Source organism: Bos mutus, chromosome 4 (genome assembly GCF_027580195.1).
Source record: "Bos mutus isolate GX-2022 chromosome 4, NWIPB_WYAK_1.1, whole genome shotgun sequence".
NCBI classification, from domain to species: Eukaryota; Metazoa; Chordata; class Mammalia; order Artiodactyla; family Bovidae; genus Bos; species Bos mutus.
The window spans coordinates 72,619,246-72,643,408 of record NC_091620.1 but is presented as its reverse complement, the minus strand read 5'-3'; the positions used below and the strand labels follow the sequence as shown (position 1 = coordinate 72,643,408).

The window sequence follows — 24,163 nt, the reverse complement described above, 5'->3', positions numbered from 1 at the left end:
ATCTCAGAGTCTTTCATTTTAGGCACTACATTCATACTGTCAAGGCCTCTGAAAGGTAGCTGAAGGTCTGCTTCTAATCCAAGCCCTTCATGGGACATAGCATACAACAAAGCCACATCCAAAATGGCTGCCGATGGGCATCTCCTCTCTATACCCTCATCTGTGTGCTCCTAGTTCCTGACAGTCCAACAAGTTAGAAGAATGAGTGACTGACATAAATCAGGCCCAATTTCCAAAGTTAAAAAAATGGGCCTGGAAAGGAAAAATTCCAGTTTGGAAAAGAGTTTTCATTAAATCCGATAGCACCCATTGCAAGTTTCTGTTCCAGTTCAACTCACCATTCAAATTTTTCTACTCAAAACATTAATTACCTGATGCTTACTAGCACTGTATTTAGGACAGTGTGAATATCAAATAAAAAAATACTGTCAAGAGACCAGGACTTCTGGTGAAAAAAATCTCACAGTGAACTATTTTTCCCTCTAAAGGTTCCTATGTTGTATGAGATTTGAAATAAAGGAATAGCTATGTCTGGGTCTTTATCATTTTTGTAAAACCCTTTCCCACCCCCGCTCCCGGCTAATGACTAAAATCTCTAATATTGCCTTTCAGCAAATTTTTTTTTTAAAAGAAAGTTTGTGCTGCTTAACAATCTTAAGTAATCCTTCCCTTATCTAGTTCTCTGATGTCCAGTACAGCAGTCACCAGCCACGGTTAGCTACCAAGCACCTGAAATGTGGCAAATCTGAGCAGACATGTTAATGGAAAATATTTCATTAGTACTTTTATGCAGATTGCATGTTGATATGATACTGTTTCAGATATGCTGGGTTCGATACATTATTTATATTTTTGAATTTATGGCATATTATTCAGTTGTAAAAAAGAATGAAACTGGACACATGCTGCAGCATGGATGAAACTTCAATACATGCTAAGGGAAGAAAGCCAAACACAGAAGGAGGACAAATATTATGTAATTCCACTTACACGAAATACCTAGAACAAGCAAATTAAGAAAGACAGAAAACAGAACAGAGGTTACCAGGCACTGGGTAGGAGAAACCATACAGTTCAGGCTCTGCTGGAAAGATGCCTTACTCAAGGCAGGAAGAGGGGCTGTGAGAGTCACCTCAAATCTCAGTACAGAGGACATATATGCTGCTAGCGAATCAGTTTATGGTTTTTTAAAGTAACTCTAATGAACAACTACCCAATAGAACCCCACAAGGAAAAAGGTCTTAGCAAACCAGTTTGCTACTATTAAGTTTAAAAGACAAGTCTTATTTTTTCCTGCTGAAGAATGGATTTGAAGAAGACAAGAATAATCTGAAACCTCATAACCATTTCCACAAACCGTTCCACAAGTGCTTTTTAACAAACACCTTCAAAATACTCTGAAAAATACAATCAGCTTTGTGCTGAGAGCACTTCTCTACATAAAAGACACAATTTTACAAAGGTGACATAGTACACAGAGAAGCAAACAAGTCAATGTTCTTCTGATTTATAGGATTCAGTCCTCTAAATTTAATGAGGTTTCCAAGTCTCAATTTATACATAGCCATGGACAGGGGAGCCTGGCAGGCTACAAGCCATGGAGTTGCAGAGTCAGCCACCACTTAGCGACTGAATACCACCACAAAAACAATACCCTGGCTTCTAATTTAAGAGATACATTTAGTTTTGTTGCATATTTAAGACAATGAACTGGTTTTGAACCTCTGAACACAGAAGAGGGTATGCTGTAGCAAACGATTTGCAATTTATATAAGAGTTGTCAGAAGGCAGATTCCAAATGTATCAAGCATATTAACTAAAAATCAAATATAAAATGAAATATAAGATAGAGGAATTTCAGGGAAACAAGGATAAAAAAAAAGGGGGGGGGATTTAACTCAGCTGACTTTACAAGAACTAAACCTACTTTCAGGAAGTCAAAGTAGAAATAGCATCATAGTCTTTCTTGGATTTCAACATTTAAAGAAGGCTTATAAGGCTATTCACTAACATAAAATAAAAATAATAACAACTACAAAACCACAGGATTCCCTGGTGGCTCAGCAGGAAAGAATCTGCGTGCAATGCAGCAAAGACAGGAGATGAGGGTTCGATGGTTGAGTCGGGAAGATCCCCTGGAGGAGGAAATGGCAACCCAGTATTCTTGCCTGGAAAACCCTATGGACAGAGAAGCCTGGCGGGCTACAGTCTGTGGGGTCGCAGAAGGGTCAGACATGACTGAACATGCACGCACAACCACAGTAACAGCCGTGTAACACTGACATCAAACTCCCTGCCTGCTATCTGCTGTGAGGACGTTCCCTTTATTATTAGCTTATTTCATCTACATAAACCCTCCATGGAGTCAGTAGTGTAATTATTAATATCATCCCTGTTTACTGATGAGGAAACAGAGGCACAGAGAAAGTAAGTAACTTTGCCCAAGGTCACACAGCTAGTAAACAATTGGTAGCATGAAGAGACAAACCCAGGCAACCTGGCTCCAGAAGCCACTACTATATATACTGCCGATTCTCACAATAGCCAGGGCAGGGGGGCAATGGGGGCGTTGTCACAATATTTATGGTGGGTCCCAGCGGCTCAGAGGTGAAGCCGGTAAAGAATTTGCCTGCAATGCAGGAGATGCAGGTTCAATCCCTGGGTCAGGAAGATCCCCTGGAGAAGGGAATGGCAACCACTCCAGTATTCTTGCCTTGAAAACTCCATGGACAGAGGAGCCTGGCAGGCTATAGTCCATGGGGTCACAAAGAGTCAGACACGACTGATCAACTAACACTTTCACTTTCAAATGTCATAAACGAACTTTAAAAAATGTAGAAACTAAGCATACTTATTGAGCCCCTCCTCCATCCACTGGGCAATACTCTGGGGAGACTTCAGTAACAATAACTCAGAAGTGTGGCAAAACTGTCAAAATGAAATAAACCAATTTTACTTTACAGCTAAAAAATAAAAACAAATGGAATGCCTAAAAACTGCAAACCAATTGCCAATCACAGATCTTTAGTTTTATACGGAGTTCAGTAACATACTGAACAGAATGAAGCGCTGCTCCACAAACCACACCCAGTGGTAAACAACTATGGGAAAGGCAAGGGGGGAGGATGCAGAGCTGTGTCTTGCCACATTTTCCTTAATCCTGGAGTTTCTTCTCCTTAATAAGCTCCACTACACGGTGTCTGATTCGACATTCGTGGATTTTTCAAGACACTGGCTTTCCCTACACAGGGACCATCACACCCACACACTGTGTCAACATCCGAAGGCCTGCCTCTGTAGTTGTGCACTTCGGGAAAACATTAGGTGCAGAGGTCCCTGCTGCAATCACCTGTGAGGCCTCCAGAGATTATCACGTACTGGCAAATTGTCATCGCATCCAAGCCTGCAAAGTTTAATCAAGCTTTATTAGAGTCAACAAAAACTTTACTAAATCATCTGTACAATTACTTCTGTTTTCATTATTAAGGCAAATTTTACATACAGAAAAATTCACCCTTAAGTGTTCAGTTCTGCAGATGTTCTGTGAGAAACAGACAATTGTGTAAGCAGCCCCACGAACCAAATACATTCGAGTTTCATGGTGCAGAGCAATCCCCCTCCCCAAACTCCCTGCCATCCAACCCCCCCACCCACAGCTCCCAGCACCTTGCTCTTTCCAATACAAATTCAACTGTACAGTCTGTGTGTTTCTGAATCTGGCTTCCTTCACTTAGCATAATACATGTTAGATCCATCCATTTGTTGCAACAATTTCATTTATTTTTAGTAGTTCATTTATTTTTATTGCTCAGCAATATTCCATTGCATGGAATGTGCCACAGTTGGCTTATCCATTTACCAGTTGAGAGAAAACTGAATAGTTCCCATTTTTGGCACTTGTAAACAAAACCCAAGAAAAGCTGCTATAAAACCTGCGTGCATGTTTTTGTATGAACATAAGTTTTAACTTCATTTGGGTAAAACCCAGGAGTGAGTCATATGGTCTGATGTGTGAAGGGGTCCAGTGGTTCCTCATCCTCTCCAGCACTTGGCACAGTTTCTATTTATTTGAACCATAACAAACGTGTGTAGAAGTACCTCATGGTAATTTACATTCCCTGATGACTGATAAAACGGACCATCTTTTTATGGGCTCATCTATATTATCTTCTTTAGGAAAATGTTAGATCTTTCGTCCATTTTTTAATTGTCAGCATTTTCTTTTGCTCATTCTTTAAACGAGTCTGCAAAATTCTTTATATATTCTGGGTAACAGTTCTTTGTCAGATATGCGATTTGCAAATATTTTCTGCTACAGTCCATGGGGTCGCAGAGAGTCAGACACAACTGAGTGACTTCACTTCACTTCTGTCAGTTTGTAGCTTCTCTTTCTGATAGCTTTAGAGGCTCTTTAAAAAGCAGACTTTTATGGAAGTCCCACTTTTTTTTTAATGGATCATGCTTCTGATATCCTATCAAAGAAATTTTTGCCTAATTCAAGTCACAAAGATTTTCACCTAGTGTTTTTTCTAATAGTCTATAGTTTTACATTTGAGCCTATAATCCCTTTTGAGTTAATTTTTTTGCACACTGTGAAGCTAAGTATTGATTACTATTTTCTTTTTATTACTTGATCCGATGTTCTGGCACTTATCACAGACAGTATTTTTTTGACAACTGTTCTTTAAACACCTCTGTTTAGCCGAAGAATGTAACAGTAAACAAGACAGTACAACATAATCAAGTCACTAAAGTACACAGTTAGCAGGCTAAAAAAAGAGTAATAAGTTCATGCACAATGGCAAGAGAAGGGACTGAACAGCTAACAGCTAGGAGGGATGTTATTTATACTAAGCAATAGTTCACCAGGCAGAGAATAACATTCTAGGAAGAGGAAATACCACAAGCAATATACAAAGATTTGAAAGAACAAGGCTTATTCAGGAAATAGCTATGGGGTAGGGGGAGGAATTCTTCTTAACCACTTTGTATTCATAGCAGACACCACTGCATGCTAGCATTTTGGGCAGGATGTTTTAGGGAACTAAAAAGCTAAAAATCTCATTAAACAAAAAAGCAACAAAAATTTATCCAATCACTACTACTGTATAATGTTTCTGCACCAATGAAAGCAAGTGAAACCATTAAGTAAAAAGGCCTTCAGAATAAGCTGACAACCCCCAGCTTAGAAGTTGCCCTGGCCCCTCCTCCAACTGACTCTCCACAAGACAGGCAGGAGAGGAGACAAAGGCACCCAATAGAGCCTGCCTCCCTCAGGAGGCCTTCACTTGACCCTCCATCACACAGGGATCTTTCATTACCACCAAGGAACCAGCAACAGCACCTGTTCAAATTAGAACTGCCACCTTCCCAGACCCTGTTCAGCCCAGTTAGAATCAGGCAAGGCACATCACCAGCAACACTAATCTGCTCTCCGTTCCCAGTCCTTACTCCGGCCCTCGGGGACTCCTCCCCCAATGCCCACTGGAACTTAAGGATCCTATGCCAAGTCTCTAAAAGGATTGTTTCTTGCACTAACAGAACTGGTGGCCCTGAGAACACAACTGCTTTTGCAGATCCTGGGAATGGAGGCCCTTGTTCTTCCAATGTCCCTCTTCTGCAGGGCCAGATGGAGGTGGAGCTACTACTGTCTCAGACTTTCCCATTCTTACAACTTATTACTGGGTTCGGATGGAAGAGCACAGTTCTTCCAAGTAAAGTTTAAATTTCCCACAACCCTCAACTAAAGGTTTCATCCCATTTGGAAAAGCATTTTATCTACATAACTTTTTGAATGAAATATTTCCCACATAACACATGATAATACATGTTTCCATATGGGAAATACATATTTCCCACATAATACATTATGATCCCATACAATAACATGATGGCTAAAACTCCTGTTTTAAGAATTTCATATTAACCTTTTTGAAAAAGATATTGGTAAAATAATATCAGATATTAAGAATAGAGAAGAATAATAAATCTTGTAAAGTCAACTGCTGTCTGGATAAAACTGCATCTATATCCATTACACTTATTATTTGCAGAATAAATAACACTTTCTTCAGTGAAACTATATCATTTTCTTCTATCCTATCCCACATGCTCCACACATCAGAACACACTCTACAGTTTCTACTCTGGAAGAGTAGTCCAGAGACTGGCAGCTGGAGAAAAGAAGTATAGATTTTAAGGGAATTCCCTGGCAGTCCAGTGGTAGGACTTGACACTTTCATTGTTGTGGCCTGAGTTCAGTCCTTGGCTGGGAAACTAAAATCCCACAAGCCACATGACGAGATTAAAACACATACACACACACACACACACACACACACACACACACACACACACGTGAAGGAGACCTGAGAGGTCATCTGACCATATCTATCATTTCTTAAGTTTGCAAAGGTTCATCTTCCTTCTCCCTCCCCTTGGCACAAACCCTTGATGGCAAGGTCCTCCTCTCTCTGTTCTTAAGAACTGAAACACAAGGTCCCTGACACAGGAGGCACCCAATAAAAGCTGCTGATAATGATACCAGATTAACAGGTAACTTTCAGTTGTCATTCTTCCCAACTCCTGCAGCATCCGACCCTCCCTTCTAGTCCTTATTCCTCCTTTCACAATCTAAGTATCAAGCATCTTCACTCAAAAAATCTCAGTAATAAACCTCAGGACTAAACTTGGAGTCATGAAACCTGTGTTGAACCCCAAGCCCTCATTAGTTTGGGGGAAAGATGCTGAAATTTGTTAGGTCTCAGTCCTCCGAAATTTAAAATATGAGATTTGGTACTCTGATGCTCTATAATTTTTTCATTAAGTTTAACTAAACTTAATGCTTTCTTTCTACTATTATCCTTTACCTTGTCATTTTTTAAAAATCAGAACCTAAAAGATTATGACAGCTAACCTATCTCTAGTTAAGGAAAATCAGTACACTGTGGTTACTTTCCTTTAAGAGGAACTTTAAAAATTAGAAATTATATTGTATCATGAGCCAGGAGAGATGAAACGGCCCCTTCATACGGAAAGAAGCATAACCCACTTTGATACAATGCTTTTCAGGAATGCAGGTCACCAAAATGGCTCAGTTTAATACAGTCATAAAATGTAGAATACTACAGGATGGTCGGACTGCACATCCAACACACAATCCTTCATATAAACATTCCCTCTGAGCTTTCGAGCATTTGGGTGTGCCAGAGTTTAACATGACAGTTGCTCATAAGAACCTGGAGCACAGCTATTAAACTCATGTTTATCAGCAGGCAGTGGCAGGTCACAGGAAACTCCTTTCCCACAAGCATTCTAATTTTTATTTGGGGACCCACTGGTCTTGAACACGCACAGTTTCCAATGAAGCTGACACCAACAGAGGTGTCAAGGTGAATGTCCATATCACATTCCCCAGGGAATGAATTCAGTGGCAGGTGACCTAAGCTACTGCAATCCAAACTTAAGACTACCATACAAATATTTATACAGTTCTAAAACATTTCCAAAATAAAAATGATCACTTCTTCAATTCACAAGCACAAGAGGATACCATCATACTTGAATTACAGTATTTAACAAGTAAACTTTATGCTTCAGTCTAATTTAAATGTACAAATTTATAAGACAAAATAGTAGAACAATAACTATTTCATGTAGTAAAATTTAAAATGTGACTTTTACAGCTGCATAGCATCATCATGACTAACACCGATACAAACAAATGTTTCTATACAAACACAAATATGATTATAAAATATAACTTTCTGGCAAACAACAAAGGCACAGGCATAGGAGGGGTGTAACTTTTTCATATGCAACAATTATTTTCAAGGCCAAAACACAATCAGTTGAGATTAATGCATGTTTAGCTCCGTGTCAATATAAAATTTAAAATTACCTCATTAAGAAAAAGTTTAACATTTAACTTTGTGTGGCATTAAATCCACAAGTAAAATATATGGAAATACAGGGAGAAAACTCATAATTTTCAAGTTATTGTTAAGGAAGGTATTCAGAATCAGAAAACTGAGATTTGAATTTTGACTCATTAGTATCTCTGATTCCTCAAACTAATCAGTCACATCTTCCATAAGTCTGTTTCATCTTCTATAAAATGTTGTCAAAGTAATAATTTGATTCATCCAATTAGGTAATTACTCAGGAAAATCAGAACACAGGAAAAGTTGGGGAGGGGTGCTGGTGGTGAGCGGACAGTGGCAAATAAAGATACAGAAAGTTGGTGAAGACTGTTTCAAACATTTATACTATAAGTTAGAAGTTGTTCTCTATTTTGCACCTTTCACAAATAGCTTTTTCAAATGACATTTTTAAGAAAATAACTAGAGCTAATGATAAAAGTTTTCACTATAATCTGAAAACATGAAATCTGCAATGGAAAACTTTGCTACAGTTCCAATGCAAGAGAACATTCATATCAAAATCACAGTGAGGACAATGTTAACTTGTTTATTTGATACCAATGGTACTGCTAATGTAGACGCATCCCACAAAGACCAAGAGTCAATTAGACCCATTGTTCAAGGCTGCTGGATGTAACAACGAGTTAACTGTGGCTCAGAAACTCATTTCATCATCCTGAAACTGTTCTGGCTCATAGTTCATGAGTCAAAAACAATAAACCAAAAAGCTTTAACAACCCAGACTGCCTATCCAGGTTATTCACCAGGCTTGGCACTCAATGACTTTCAGCCAATGCCAAAAATTGATTCTAACATCAAAGGATAAAGATTTATGACAAGAGAACATATTCAAACCCTAAAGGTGTAACAAGACTTTACAGTACAATGGAAGCATTGTTGGAATAAGTACACACCATTTGGAAGCCAGATTCATTTCAACTTGAGAATGGCAAGCATATTTATAAGTAAGACTTACTCAGATCATAAAAACTACAGGAAAAGTGCCACCTTAAATTCTTTCTTGGAATAAGGCAGGATATGCATGTACGCATGCTAAAGTAAACAGAAATGTCCTGCTCAAAGACTTGAGACAGACTTTTGTATTAACCCTTCATTCCCATTAGGCAATATCCTAATATGACTAATGGTAAGAAAATTGACAAACTGAAAAACTAAAATATTTGCTCTACCTTTTCAATATTGTGACTGTGGGAATCCAGAGACCAGTGATACACACAGCAACCCATTCTAGGCACTTCAGGACTGCCCTAGCCCCAAGTAGCTATAAGTAATTGCTATGTGAGGCCTACAGATCTCAACCTAGACCCACACACCTCCTTGCTAAAAGAAAAACTAAAAGCCTTCCGACACTAAGATTGTAAAATCAAACCACAACACGGATTCCTGATCTAAAGGAAAAATATAAACTATCACTCTAGTCTAAACCCTAGAAGCATCTACACTGTGGCAACAAATAACTATTGTTCAAAATGCTTTAGGATCAAGTATCTATTTTAATAAAGTTCTCTGTTCCCTGGGGTTCTAAAGGCTTGGAGAAGATACAGGATATTTACTTATCAAAAATCCTGTTGCCTGTTACATTACTACAGCGGTATATAAAAGATTATGAAAAGGAATTCATATACAGTTTATATTAGACAAATAACATTTAAAAACAAAAAGATTCTTCCAGATAAAATACGCTCTCTTCCTCATTCTTATGCTTTATTAATCCATTCTTCTGTTCATTTAACATGCTGAGAACCAACAAAAGAGGGGCCCCCAAAAAATCAGAATACTTCTCGCCAAGATCCATACATTATTTAGTTTTAAGAGCCAGAGGCAATGATGAGAACTGTGCCGGATTTCTTTTCTTTAGTTTGCAATTCAGTACAGATTTCAGCTTGCAGGGAGAGAAAAAGAGGCAGTGTTTTAGGCTTTTAAAGGACTTCATCAGGCCACAGAAAGTCATCTATCTCTGTACTCTCAGTCTGTCTTCAAATACATTTACCAAAAATACCAAAGTTTCAAAACATTAATGAAACTCATAACAACTATGAATAATTATTATTACATATGACATATTGCTAGAACCAAACTGTTTAGCTAGAAATTTTAACCTCAGGAGACCACACCACAATCATCTGGTCAACTCTTTTAAGCCAAGCAAAAAACATTGATTTAAAATCTCATGGAGAAAAGAGGACAAGAGTTTTCTACCCTTAAAGAAGCAGGATACTACTCTGCCTGAACAAAGAAAAAAAAAAAGAAACAGTCATGCAGAAAGACTGCTGGCTAACTGCCGCCCTCTGGCTGGCAAGATGCCACCCTTCAGCTGGAAAAGCATTTAACCAAAACATTCATTTACAAATGTCTCTAGCTGTGATGCATTTTTAATGTTGTATACATCTCTAACTTAAGTAGAAAACAACTTTTAAGAAAATGAGGAACAGTCAGAAATTTCACAGGATTAAAATTAAAACACTATGACAGGAACATTTACTTAAAAGAAAATAATACTAAAAAGGGAGAGATGTATCAACAGTTATGATACTGAAAAAAGAAATGCCGGAACACAATGTGATTATAGAAATGCAAAATGTAAATTAATGGTCAGGTATCAAATCATCATACCATTCTAGCTCTGAAAAAAGGAACATAAACCTTTTCCCTCTATGCTTACTGGAAAAAGAGATTTGAATATCAGGCAGGTGCAACTGGACATGGCCTGGAAACAAAGGGTCTCAGCTCAAAAGGAGGTTTTAGTGTAAGGGCTGGACCATATAATGTAAAAGAGATCATGAACTATCTTGGAGGCAGAGTTAAGCATTATTTCCCTAGTAGGGAAAAGGGGGATCAACTGAAGCAATTAGTCTTAGTGCTACAGTAGTCTTACTACTGAAAATTTTAGAAGTAAAAATGTCATTACATCTGCCATGGTGAATACAAACAGGCTTTTCTTCATGCAAGAAGGTCTTATTGTTAAAAAAAATTTTTTATGATCTTTTAAAAAGGATAAACAAATGATAAATCAAAACCAAGCATAAAGAATCAGTTTCCAATGTATAATAAGTGCTTTATTTTAGAACTTAAGTCTATGAAGCTGGTGACTTAGGACTCCTACAAATACCAATAAGAACAAAAAGATGAGAAAAGCTTCCTACCCGCTTATAGCACTCACTGGCACTGCCATACATTTGCCAATAGGCGTAATTCTATTTTTTTTTCTTCTGTTGTTTCAAAGTATTATTTAAATCTCACCTTTTTTTTTTTCACTTTTGTTGGAGTCATTACTTTTGTGATTATTTTTACTCCAAAAATGTTATTCGAGCACAAAATTAAAACACTGTCATTTTTAATGGTGGTTTAGGAGAAGGCAATGGCAATTTGGTGGCCATTAGCCCCCATCTATGGGGTTGGCACTGGAAGGCAATGGCACCCCACTCCAGTACTTTGCCTGGAAAATCCCATGGATGGAGGAGCCTGGTGGGCTGCAGTCCATGGGGTCGCGAAGAGTCGGACACAACTGAGCGACTTCACTTTCACTTTTCACTTTCATGCATTGCAGAAGGAAATCGCAACCCACTCCAGTGTTCTTGCTTGGAGAATCCCAGGGACGGGGGAGCCTGGTGGCTGCTGCCTATGGGGTCACACAGAGTCGGACACGACTGAAGTGACTTAGCAGCAGCAGCAACAGAGCAGAACAAATTATTTTATACAATTAATATATTTTTATTTTATTTTTTAATGCATTTTTAAAATGATACAATTTCTCCTTTAAAAGTGAGTTCCCTCAGGTAAGCTCTCCAAGTTTACCCCAGCACAGCGGTCATGCATATGCAGAAGGGACTCCTGGGATTGGTCCAGAGTGAGGTAGAGTTCCAATGCATGAAAAGCTTTAAAATTCTCCCTTATGCAGGTTTCATCTGCCAATACCAATTTCCAAGTATACTTTTCAAAAATTGTTAAATTTCAGCATAAATAATGAATCCTCAAAATCAGTCATTTCAGAAAAAAACTAATTTCAACTGATCCCTGCACATCTTTGTTTTGATCAAGTCACATAGCTTTTCTTCAGCTTATTTTTTAAAAAATTCCACCTAAAATAGAGTTGTGTTTTTTTAAATAACAAATAAATACACTGTCAGTTTGTAGAAACCTGGGAAACTAGGTGTCATATATCAACTTTCATAATCATTTCTCCACAAATGCTGCTGCCGCCATTGGTGTCCATATGCTTCCTCTTGCCAGAGTTGTCAATTCCTCAATTTCAGCATTTAATTTATGTATTAAACACTCCATTGCTTCTTGGCCTTTATTAGCATTGGACAATATCGTACTTGCCATCAGCTCTTCAAGGTAACTGCCAAGACTGACTCCTGTCACAGTAATTATTGCTTCTTGAGTCAAAATAGCTTTTTCTGGAGCTTAAGGATGTGGTTTGTATGTAAATCTCTCATCTACTGAAACCTTATTTGTAAATGAAATATTTGCAGAGTTAAGTTCCACTGTTTTCTCTATGGCATCCACTACAGAATGTTCTTGCACATATGTTTTGGTTCTTGGTGCACCAATAATAAATTTCACAATGGAAAGCAATCCCTACTCTGTGCTGAGAAGTGCATGGCTATGCAACTTTTCAGAAGGATCTATGTGTCTGTCTAGTACATCAACTCAAATCACACTCAGGTTCACAGGGTTTGGGTATTTCTGTGTTGTAGCTGTTGTAACGATTTCCCATGGGTGGTCAAAGACGTGCTCCAAAGTCCAGATCTTAATGGTGCCAGCAGCCACCACAGTGTCCAGGCGGCATTAGGGCACAATGAGGCAGAGAGGCCACGCTTGCCCCAACCCTGCCCCTCAGCCGCCCCACTGCTGCTGCTGCTGCTAAGTCACTTCAATCGTGTCCGACTCTGTGCGACCCCATAGACGGCAGCCCACCAGGCTTGCCCGTCCCTGGGATTCTCCAGGCAAGAACACTGGAGTGGATTGCCATTTCCTTCTCCAATGCATGAAAGTGAAAAAATAAAGTGAAGTCGCACAGTCGTGTCCGACTCCTAGTGACCCCATTGACTGCAGCCCACCCCAGCCCCTCTGCCACTGGCAGCCCCTAAATCTCATTTTTTACATTATACTTTTATTAAAAAGACTCTTCTTGAGGATAAATACCAAAGGCATACCTGTACAATGCTACAGCACAGAGTCTCGCAGAAGTCTTTAATAAATATCAGTAAATATGAGGCAACACAGAAATCTAGATGACTTTGAGAGTCAATTCCTAGGCAGGTTGATAAGAAGTCCAGGAGGACTTCTTCTCTCCTCCCAAGGAGCAGAGAGGGGTATGGGGCTCTTGAGGAGATAGGGGTCTGGAATTCTCAAGGAGGAGGAAAGGACATACTTTTTTTTCTACATTCCTTAGTAAGGATTATATAACATCAATGTATCCTCTTTGAAGACAGTTTCTCCTGGAAAACCGTCTGACTAATCCGGCTGTGACGGACCTCGAAGAAGCGCGGCCAAGAGGAGCTACTCCTCGCCCAAGGTCAGGGGTGGCGACCAAGAGGAGCTACCACACGTCCATGGAGGGGCAGCTATGTGGGTGCAGGATGGCCGAGACGAGCTACTCCACGTTCAAGGTCAGGAGGAGTGGCCGTGAGGAGATACCCCTCGTCCAAGGTAAGGAGCAGCAGCTGAGCTTTGCTGGAGCAGCCGTGAAAAGATACCCTACGACCAAGGTAAGAGAAACCCAAGTAAGACCGTAGGTGTTGTGAGAGGGCATCAGAGGGCAGACACACTGAATCCATAATCACAGAAAACTAGCCAATCTGATCACATGGACCACAGCCTTGTCTAACTCAATGAAACTAAGCCATGCCCTGTGGGGCCACCCAAGACGGGAGGATTATAGTGGAGAGTTCTGACAGAATGTGGTCCACTGGAGAAGGGAACGGCCAACCACTTCAGTTTTCTTGCCTTGAGAACCCCATGAACAGTATGAAAAGGCAAAATGATAAGATACTGAAAAGGGAACTCCCCGGGTCGGTAGGTGCCCAATATGCTACTGGAGATCAGTGGAGAAATAACTCCAGAAAGAATGGAAGGATGGAGCCAAAGCAAAAACAATACCCAGTTGTGGATGTGACTGGTGATAGAAGCAAGGTCCGATGCTATAAAGGGCAATATTGCATAGGAACCTGGAATGTCAGGTCCATAAATCAAAGCAAATTGGAAAACTACTGAGTCTACAGGCCACAACGAGCGGGTACATGTGCCACACAGAAAGATGCCGCATGATGCAAAGAAGATTCCGTGTGCCACAATTAAGACCCAATGCAGCCAAATAAATAAATACTAGAAAACAAAAGAAGCATTTCTTAACAGCTCTATAAAAGTATATATTAAAAAATGAGAATTATTGACCACGTCTCCCCAAAAGTTGCACATAAATTTTGCATAGTCACAGAGAAAACAATTTAATGTCTTAAAATTCCAAACATAAATAATAAAATTCCATCTCTAATTTCATAAAGATATTTCCAAGCAAATCCATAAATATTTCCTGAATGTAAGAAAAGTGTAACCAAAAAGCCATAGAGCAGTGTACAGATTACATATCAAAAGTTCTAGAGGAATTTAGGAACTTCAGAATGATAAACTTTCCCAGTAGCAAAACACTTCATTTTATTCAAGCTTGTGTCATTAGCACAGTTATTCTGCTAATGTCCTTGGAAATTCAATTCATCAGCACTTTTGTTTTAGTTGTATATATATGTATCAAAGTTTTAGGCAGTATCCTTAACCAACTCAAAGAAGTATAAAACTGAAGAAACATGCCAAAGACCAAAACTTCAAAATAACTGCTGTCTACCTTCTACCAACAGGCCAACCAGAGACAGATGTAGAGAGATCTGGTTCTATAGCATCCATCCATCCACTAGATCAGAGCTCTAAGCTCAAATGTCTTAAGGGGACAGCCAGGCCTCCTGTAAGATGAGCAGGGTGGGACTATGGCAGACCATCTAAAAGGGGCACAAACCACAACCTAGGTCTAGGGCACAGCCATCATAAAAGAATGCAGATGCAGGGTGGCCAGAAAGTCTCATTTTTTCAGAATACAGAAATAAGGAATTTTTATGTGAAATATCTCAAGCTTCCAAGCATTGCCAGGCACATGAACACATCTACAGGTGTGATCCAACCCACAAGCACCATTTTTCACCTCATGATAGAGTTGCTGCTAAGTCCCTGCAGTCATGTCCGACTCTGCGACCCCACAGTCGGCAGCCCACCAGGCCCCTTTGTCCCTGGGATTCTCCAGGCAAGAACACTGGAGTGGGTTGCCATTTCCTTCTCCAATGCATGCATGCATGCTAAGTCACTTCAGTCGTGTCCAACTCTGTGCGACCCCATGGACAGCAGCCCACCAGGCTCCTCTGTCCACAGGATTCTCTAGGGAAGAATACTGGAGTGGGTTGCCATTTCCTTCTCCACGTGATAGTGTAGGTCTTATTTATTCATTTAATAGACAGGCATGGTTCCATGGTGCCAACCTTGCACCACATACTCTACTAGGCACAGGGACAAGCACTGAATCTCACTCTATGTCCTCATTCAGTGGAAGGGAAAAGCACACAGACATAATGCCATGAACACTGTGGTCAGTGCAATAACAGAGCAGGTAGAGGGCATGAAGCAGTGAGAAAAGACTCCTGAGTCTGCAAGAGAAATAGTCCAAGAGGTCAGGGAAGTCTTCTTCCCCGGGGCTATTTGACTAGAAGGACTGAGCCAAATGGTGGGGGCGGGGGGAGGCAGAGAGGCCAGGCTGCAGCTTGACACTTCGGATGTAAAGAAATGTAAAGTGTGAGGCTAGGAAAATAAAACTGGAACATCTCAGACCTGCTGGGTCCATGAGACCTGCTGAGTCCATGACTGAGACAGGATTTTGGGAGGGGGCTGAGGTGGTGGTGGTGGTGGTGGTTCCTGAGCAGTTAAGCCAAGTGAAGTTCAGGGAAGAGGGATGAACTGAACACAAATGCAGGAAGCAGATAAAACCATGAAGATGGATTATGTATCAGTGCAAAGAAGGCAGCAAGTCTGAAAAATGTGTTCAGAATTTTAATAATAATGTAGTAAAACGTTATCCCTTTTAATGTATACTAATGGGGAAAAAATAAAAACCATCACATACAGTGAAAAACACTTCGTATCAACCATAATCCTACAGCAACTGCTATGCATTTTCTTTCCATCTAGAAATATCCAATGACATTCTTCTGTCCAGTCTTTAATCTACTTACTTTTCCTTTGATTCTAATTTTTATCTGCTTAGACTTCTCCATTTTGTCTTATCCATTATAAGCTTTCTCAAACCTTTTGTGGAATGAAATGGAGCATAAAAAAAACTAAGTTATGTGTCAGTTTAAAAAGCCAAACCCAACTTTCCACAAACACTCAATATTTATGTCAACTGCTTCAGCCTTTTCACATAGCACAGGATAGAAAGAGAAACACTTTTTATTCTTTTCCACCAGAGATACCACAAACTAGGAAAGTTTTGGCTGTGTACATAGCATAACCCTGCCTAACTGTCTTAGTTGACAAAAAACATCTTCCAGAAGTGAAGAGCTATTTTGTGCAAAGAATTATTATCAAGAAGGTGAAAAGACAACCTATAAAATGGGAAAAAAATATTTGCAAATCATCTACCTGATAAGGGTCTACCACCCAGAATAACTCCTACAACTCAGAACAAAGACAAGCCAATTAACACACGAGCAACAGACATTTCTGCAAAACAGATATAAAAATGGGCAATGAGCATATGCAAAGATGATTAACATCACTAGTCATTAGAAGAATGCAAATAAAAACTGCAAGATATTCTTTCACACCTATTAAGCTATCAAAAATAGGGAAAATAAGTGTTATAAAAGATGTGGAGAAACTGGAACTCCTGTACATTGCTGGTGGGAATGTAAAATGGTTTAATCACTATGAAAAAACAGTGTGGCAGTTCCTCAAAAAGTTAAACACAGAATTATCCCATGACCCAGAAATTCCTTTCCTAGGTATATACCCCCAAAGACCTGAAAACAGCTACTCAAACAAATCCTTGTACATAAATGTTTATAGCAGCACTATTTGCAACAGACAAAAAGTATGAATAATCCAAGTCTGCATCAACAAAGTGTGGTGTGTACATATACCATGGAATATTGTTCAGTCATAAGAAAGAATGAAGTCTGACACAGGCTACCACATGGAACCTTGAGGACATTATGCTAAGTGAAATAGGCCAGTCACAAATAGTCAAATACTGTATGATTCTACCCTATATCAGATAACTGGAGTAATCAAATTCATAGAAACAAAAAGCAGAATAGTGGTTGTCAGAGTCTGGGGAGAGGGAATGGGGAATTGTTGTTTAACAGGTACAGAGTTTCAGTTTTGCAAGATGAAAGTAATTCTAGAGACTGGTTATACACCAAAGTGAATGTACTTAACTTCACACTTTAAAATGGTTAAGATGGAGAATCTTATGTGTATTTTTGCAATGTTTTTTAAATTTTTAAAGGAATAAAGTACTGATACATGCTACAAAGTGGGCAAATCTTAAAAACACTACCCTAAGTGAAAGAAGCCAGACACAAACGTCACATATTGTATGGTCTGTCCAAAATAGGCAAATCCATAGAGACAGAAAGTAGACTGGTAGTTGCCAGAAGCTGAGAGGAGCAACTGCTAACGGATATGGGTTTCTTTACGGGATGATGAGAATGTTCTGGAATTAGACCATAGTGATGGTGGCACTGGGTGAGATACTGCTGCTGCTGCTGCTAAGTCGCTTCAGTCGTGTCCGACTCTGTGCGACCCCAAAGACGGCAGCCCACCAGGCCCTGCCGTCCCTGGGATTGTCCGGGCAAGAACACTGGAGTAGTTGCCATTTCCTCCTCCAATGCATGAAAGTGAAAAGTGAAAGTGAAGTCGCTCAGTTGTGTCTGACTCTTCGCGACCCCATGGACTGCAGCCTACCAGGCTCCTCTGTCCATGGGATTTTCCAGTCAGGAGTACTGCAGTGGGGTGCCATTGCCTTCTCCCAGTGAGATACTAAATTACACTTATAATGGATTAATTTTATAGTGTGTGAATTATACTTCAATACGGATGTTTTGTTTAAGAAGCTATTTTTTTGAACTTACAGTGCCATATAAAACAATGAAATCAAAACTCCACTAGTCAAATGAGATTTTCCCCCATTTCCACCTTTGTGAGTTATCAGTTTTAGGTTAACACATCCTAGTTACCTTCCACTCGAGGGAACAGCAGAGTGCAGGCGGTGTGGGCACAGCTCTGCAGCATGCGCACCCTGGTGCTCCCCGGCGCTACCAGGCCCACCCACAGGCGTGTGTCCACAGCCTAGGGGCCACCCTCACTGACCTACCAGCTGCTCTGTTCTATGTTGTCCGATGCCACAGACTTACTGCACTGCTGTTCCTCATCTCCATTAAGTTCTTCTGCCTTCCTATCAATTTTCCTTTTCTATTCTAGCCTGTTACCCCTGTGCTAGAACCAGGGCCCTAACTACTGCACAGCCCAGACACAACCTCAGCCTTTTTATTTCCACTGGTGCTTGTGTTCAGGAGCTGTTCTAGTTACTGTCAAGTTTAATGAGCTGTGATATTAGGAGAAAGGGTTAAAAAAAGAAAAAGCAAGGGAGGTAGTAAGAGAAAGACAAGGGAGGGACATGAAGAAACTGTAAGTTACCACAAAAACAGAATGGAAAGTCCAAACATTAGGAGACACCCTGTTCACCCAACCAAGGCAAAGCAAGAGCACTCTAAATCTCTAAATGACCAAGGAATACAAAAGGCCAGCTATCAGGTATCAGGCAGCTCAGAGAGAAGCAACAGAAACAGAAAAAAAGGGAGGGGGAGGTCTGGGAAAAGGCAACCCTCAAGGAAACAAGTTCTCCCGTTCGGACACCGGGGTGTGTGCGCAGGCATGACACATGGACCTAATCACAGTGACAGCTCAAGACAAGACAAGCAGGAGTCAAGAAGAAAAATCTCAAGTGATAGAGGAGTACACAGTCTTATTTCAGAGAGCTTCCAATCGCTGAAAAAATCAAACATTCTCATGTGCCAACCAAGTAAGTCTACTACTTGTGTTACTCTAGCCAAGTCAAAGCCAATAGGACCATCAAAGTCCTTACATCTGTATGGCCCTTTACAGTTTGCAAAATTTCTCATGTGCGCTTCACAATGACTCCAGGCAAAAGAGAGAGCATCACCACCTTCAACTTCCGGATGGAAGGCCTTCTGACTTTGCTAACCTTGCCATTACATAATACTGTGTGCGTCATCTACATGAGTAGGTCCACACACTGCGAATAAATAGAAAACAACTAGAATGGAAGGCAGGAGAAGCAGATGGATGAATATGGAGACTGTGAATAAACAGCTTATACTTTTAAAAATATGCAACATATGCAATATACAAAAGAATACATATATGTGTGCAAGTTAACAGCACAATCATAAGGCAAAGACTGGACCCCCAATATAAGAACCAAAACATTAATACTGTAAAAACAATCCATCGGATTATCCTTCCCCAGACAATTTAAGAGAAGGAGAGTAATACCCATGGGATAGGCAGGAATGAAAAGTTCAAGAATTTTGGTTTTCTTTTAAATGGGCAAAATATGAACAAAAAGAGACAGTGAGGGACTTCCCTGGTGGCCCAGTGGCTAAGCCTCTGAGCTCCCAATGCAGGGGGCTGGGGTTCGATCCCTGGTCAGGGAACTAGAGCCCAGGTGATGCAACTAAGACTCCATGCAGCCAAATAAATAAATAATCTTAAAAAAAAAAAAAAAAAAAAAAAGACAGTGAAAAGGGGTGAACTTCATCATCTACTTTAGCAAGGTTAAAGTAGCTTGCTTAAAATATTTATTGAGCGCTTGTCTACTCATTCAGGTATATCCATGATACTGATGATGATCTTGCTACCTTGAAGAGTGAAATCCTTGTTAGAAGTAGCATGTATCCAGCTTCATACAGTGAATCATGGTACGGATTTTTAAAAGTTCAATGAACAGTGCTTCCACCAAAACGGTAACATGTTCAAATTTGTAACTGAAGTGCTTTCCTAAAAGAAGATAGTACCATGCCCCTCTCCTTGCCTCCAGTAAATTCTAACAGCCATTACCCTCAGGAAAGAAAGTCAAAAAGTTAGTTCTTCAAAGACTACAAAACTTAGACTATAAATATGGAGGCTTTTACTTTACAGTCAAGAGATTTCTCTCCTGAGGTGTCACTGGAGGACAGGTTGCCATTTTAACTACAGAATTACTTTTACCACATATAATTAGAGGAATTATTGAGGAATTATTAATAGAAGTACACAGTCTCCCAAATCTTAATAAATTTAAATCCACCTTAAAGCTTTAAACACACATTTCTAAGCTCAATTTTCAACTGTTCTTTCAGGAGATGGTTCCTTCTCTACTCAAAATCATGTAGCACAGCCCCACTCAATGACTCCATGGTTTGTTTTGGGGTCATAAAAGGCAAGATTCTATCTTACAGACTCCAGGTGCACAACAGCTAAAAACTATTCCGTTCACTAATGCCTAAACCAGTAAATTCTCTAACATGTCACCCTATTTCATATTCTCCAGAGCATTTATCTGAAACTAATTATTCATGGTCACTACTGTATCCCTGGCATGTATCTGTTGTGCTGATTAGCAACAAGTTAGTTAACTCTAAACCCCAGGAACCTTCAGTGAGCCTCCCCTCTCTTCTAGGCCTCTCAGAACATCCAGCTCAACTCCACAGACTGTACGTGGCCAGTGAAAAGCAAGAGCAGAGGTCAGAGCAAGTGGAAAGCAGAGCCCTGTCTCTTATCAGCTGTGTTCAAGGAGCTCCTGCTGGCCACAGATGGAAGTTTATGCATTAATAAATATAATAATACACAAACATATTTAAACCTACTGATTTAATCCTTTTAGTCCTTTTGGAAGAAACTAGTAAAATCAACTATTTCAAAAATGCTAAGTAATAGTAAAGAATCAAGCATGTATATTTACTTGCTTATACCAACCATACATGATGTATCCAAACAGCTGAAATGAGGACACTTTTCTTTACAAAATACTCCAGGAAATAAATAAAAGAGAAAAATGACGAAACTACAATATCAGCATTTTGGAACACCTAACGAATTAATGGATGTGTCAATGGTCGTCAGTAGCTGACAACATCATAAAAGAAGGGATAATCAGACATCACACACACTGAAAAATTAAAATATTGTGGAGGTGGGGAGGTGCAGAGTAGCGAGTCAAAAGAATATGTGTTTCTTGAACTCTTATATTTTAAGAGAGAAAAAAAACATCCAAATAGAAAGACAGGCAAAGTAAAAATACTGGGAATTTACAAATGAAAAAACAGAAATAGCTAATAAAGAAGGAAGTTTGGCCTCATTTACAATCAAACAAATGCAGATTTAAATAATGACATTTGTTTTAATGGCACTGTCTAGAACTCATGGGAGTTTTAATAATGACTTGTGAGCCCTTCAACAGAAGAATGGATAAAGATGTGGTCCATATATACAATGGAATCGTAATCATAAAAAAGAATGAAATAATGCCATTTGCAACAACACAGATGGACCTAGAGACTGTCACAGTGAGTGAAGTCAGACAAAGAGAAATATATGATATCGCTTATATGCAGAATCTAAAAAAATGAAAAAAGGTACAAATGAACTTATCTACAAAACAGAAGTAGACTTACAGACTTAAGAGACTGAATTTATGGTTTACCAGGGGGAAGAATGTGGGAAAGAAAAGTTGGGGAAGTTTGAGACTGATGTGTACACACTGTTTTTTAAAATGGATAACCAAGGAAGACCTGCTGTATAGCACAGGGAACTCTGCTCAATATTATGTAACAACCTAAATGGGAAAAGAATTTGAAAAAGAATAGATACATGTGTATGTATGACTGAATCACTACTGTACAACTGAAACTTACACAACACTGTCAATAAACTACACTCCAACATAAGAGTTAAAATATTTTTTGACTTGTGAAAGTATAAACTAGCAACACCTTCCAAAGATCAATATGAAAATAAATTTCAAAGTATATATTTTAAATGATCCAGTAATTTGAAATCTAGAAGTTAGTACTCCAGAAATGATATGCGGCTTATTAAATAAGCATTGAATATAATAGCAAAAATGGGGAGATTGAAAAAGTCCAATATTGGGAACATTAAATAAACTGCTCAACTTTAGTAAAACTTCACTAAGTAATCATTCTCACAAAGAACATTTTGAAAAAAGAGAATATGCTTAGAATATATTGTTAACCATAAAAGACTCATAACAAGATGGTATGACAGGTATATTAATTTTGTAAGAACTTATAAAGGAGACTAGACAAATCAACACCAAAATATGATTAATTCCTAAATATTGAGGTTAACTATTTTTTTTCCCTTTTATACTCTTGTAGTTTGTTTTTGCTTTTTTGCAATGAACACGTATTAGTTTCACATTTGGAAAAATAACACACTACACAGACATATTGTTAGATAAAATGACTAAAAGGATTTTAATAACAATAACTATAAACTAGTTTCAGACCCCAGAGGAACTAAAGAGTTTCAGACCCTGGGCAACTCATAGTAGCTCTGTGGGCATGCTGCTTCAGAGATAAAATTCAGAAGCTGAGCTAGATGAGCAGCTTTCCAACTGTGAAATCATGCATGTAAAGTGTTTCAGTACCTGGACCAGAATGAACACTCAGTCCCTGTTAATGTTGTTTATTAACCAACGGTTCCCAGCAGCAACAAACAGAACCTGCCAAACAAGCAGCAGAATTTCAGACCCACAACTCTCATTTCAATCATCTGCCTTTTATTTTTAAAAAGTAAGACTCCTAGCCACAATTTCTATTCAAGAAAAAATTTTACTGGTCTAAAACCACTTGATCAGATAACCCCTACAGTTTCTGGTAGTATTACGGCATTCCAAACAATATGCATCTGTGTTCTCATCCCTATGCAAGCCTAGAAATATTCTTGATGATCACACAAATAAAACTCCAGTCCAACTGTATTTGCATGATTCTAATATACTGTACTGTAATTCCGAGACCCTTTCATCATTTTCCTCATCTGTGTTCAAATTATAGACATTGCTTACCAGAAGTTTCCTGAAAGTACTTCCTAGCTGATATCCTGAAACTTCCTGCCTTTGTACACAAAGCAAAAATAAAAAGACATCTTTCAGGTAATCTTTAAAAAGGTGTCTTTTAACTTGAAGCAAAAGGGCTCTTTAAGCAACGAAATCTACCTCTCAAATAACTATTCAGAAAGAACTGAAGGCAGCATTACCTGAGTAGTTTACTAATCAAGACACTCTCAAGAATTAGGTAAAGCACAATATTCACTTGTACAACTTTCCCTTCATGTTAAGTCCTTCAAGAGCAAACCAGTATAAATAACTCTGAAACCCAGAGAACTGACCAGATAAACTAAGCTTCAGGCTTTTAGCTTTGGCAGTATTTCATTCCTTGCTTTTATTCCAATCTTACAAATGAGATCAAATACTATTAATTATAACTTGTTTCCATGAGCATCTTTCTAATTAAGATTCCTATTATTATTAACAGCAAAAGGTTAATGACGAGATAAGAAACTGGTACAAGGATAGGGGAACAGATAACTTGACCTTCTCATTAAACTGTTCCTCATTCCAGGATCCATGACATCCATCTGGAGACATGTTTGGCTTAGGAAAGAGCCTAAGGACTTCGATTTCACCCAGAATTTAGTTTCAGCTCATTAGTCACTATGTACTAGTTTTATGACATTGGTCAAGCTATTTAACCTCTCAGGATCTGGTTACCTCACCTGCAAATAAGTGACAATAATATCTAGAATTATAGGGCAGTCAAGAGTCTTAAATAAGAATGAATAACAGCACAGCCGTAAGGATTTGTTTCCCCCTCTTCCTCAGTGGCTCAGAAGGAAAGAATCCGTCTGTCAATGGCAGAAGACTGCAGTTCGATCCCTGGGTAGGGAAGACCCCTTGGAGAAAGGAACTGGTAACTCACTCCGGTACTCTAACCTGGGAAACCCCATGGACAGAAGAGCCTAGAGGGCTACAATCTAAGAGTTGGACAAGACTGAGTGATTAAGCAACAACTTCTCCGTTATACTTG

General features: G+C 39.2%; 1 protein-coding gene and 1 pseudogene across 8 annotated transcripts in view; both read right to left on the bottom strand.

The window, feature by feature from the left end:
- The window catches only part of SRPK2 (SRSF protein kinase 2), a 239,373-nt gene that overhangs the window by 161,195 nt on the left and 54,015 nt on the right, over positions 1-24,163 (bottom strand). The window lies entirely within an intron of this gene.
- On the bottom strand, positions 11,682-13,100 carry LOC102282291 (PRELI domain containing protein 3B pseudogene; annotated as a pseudogene).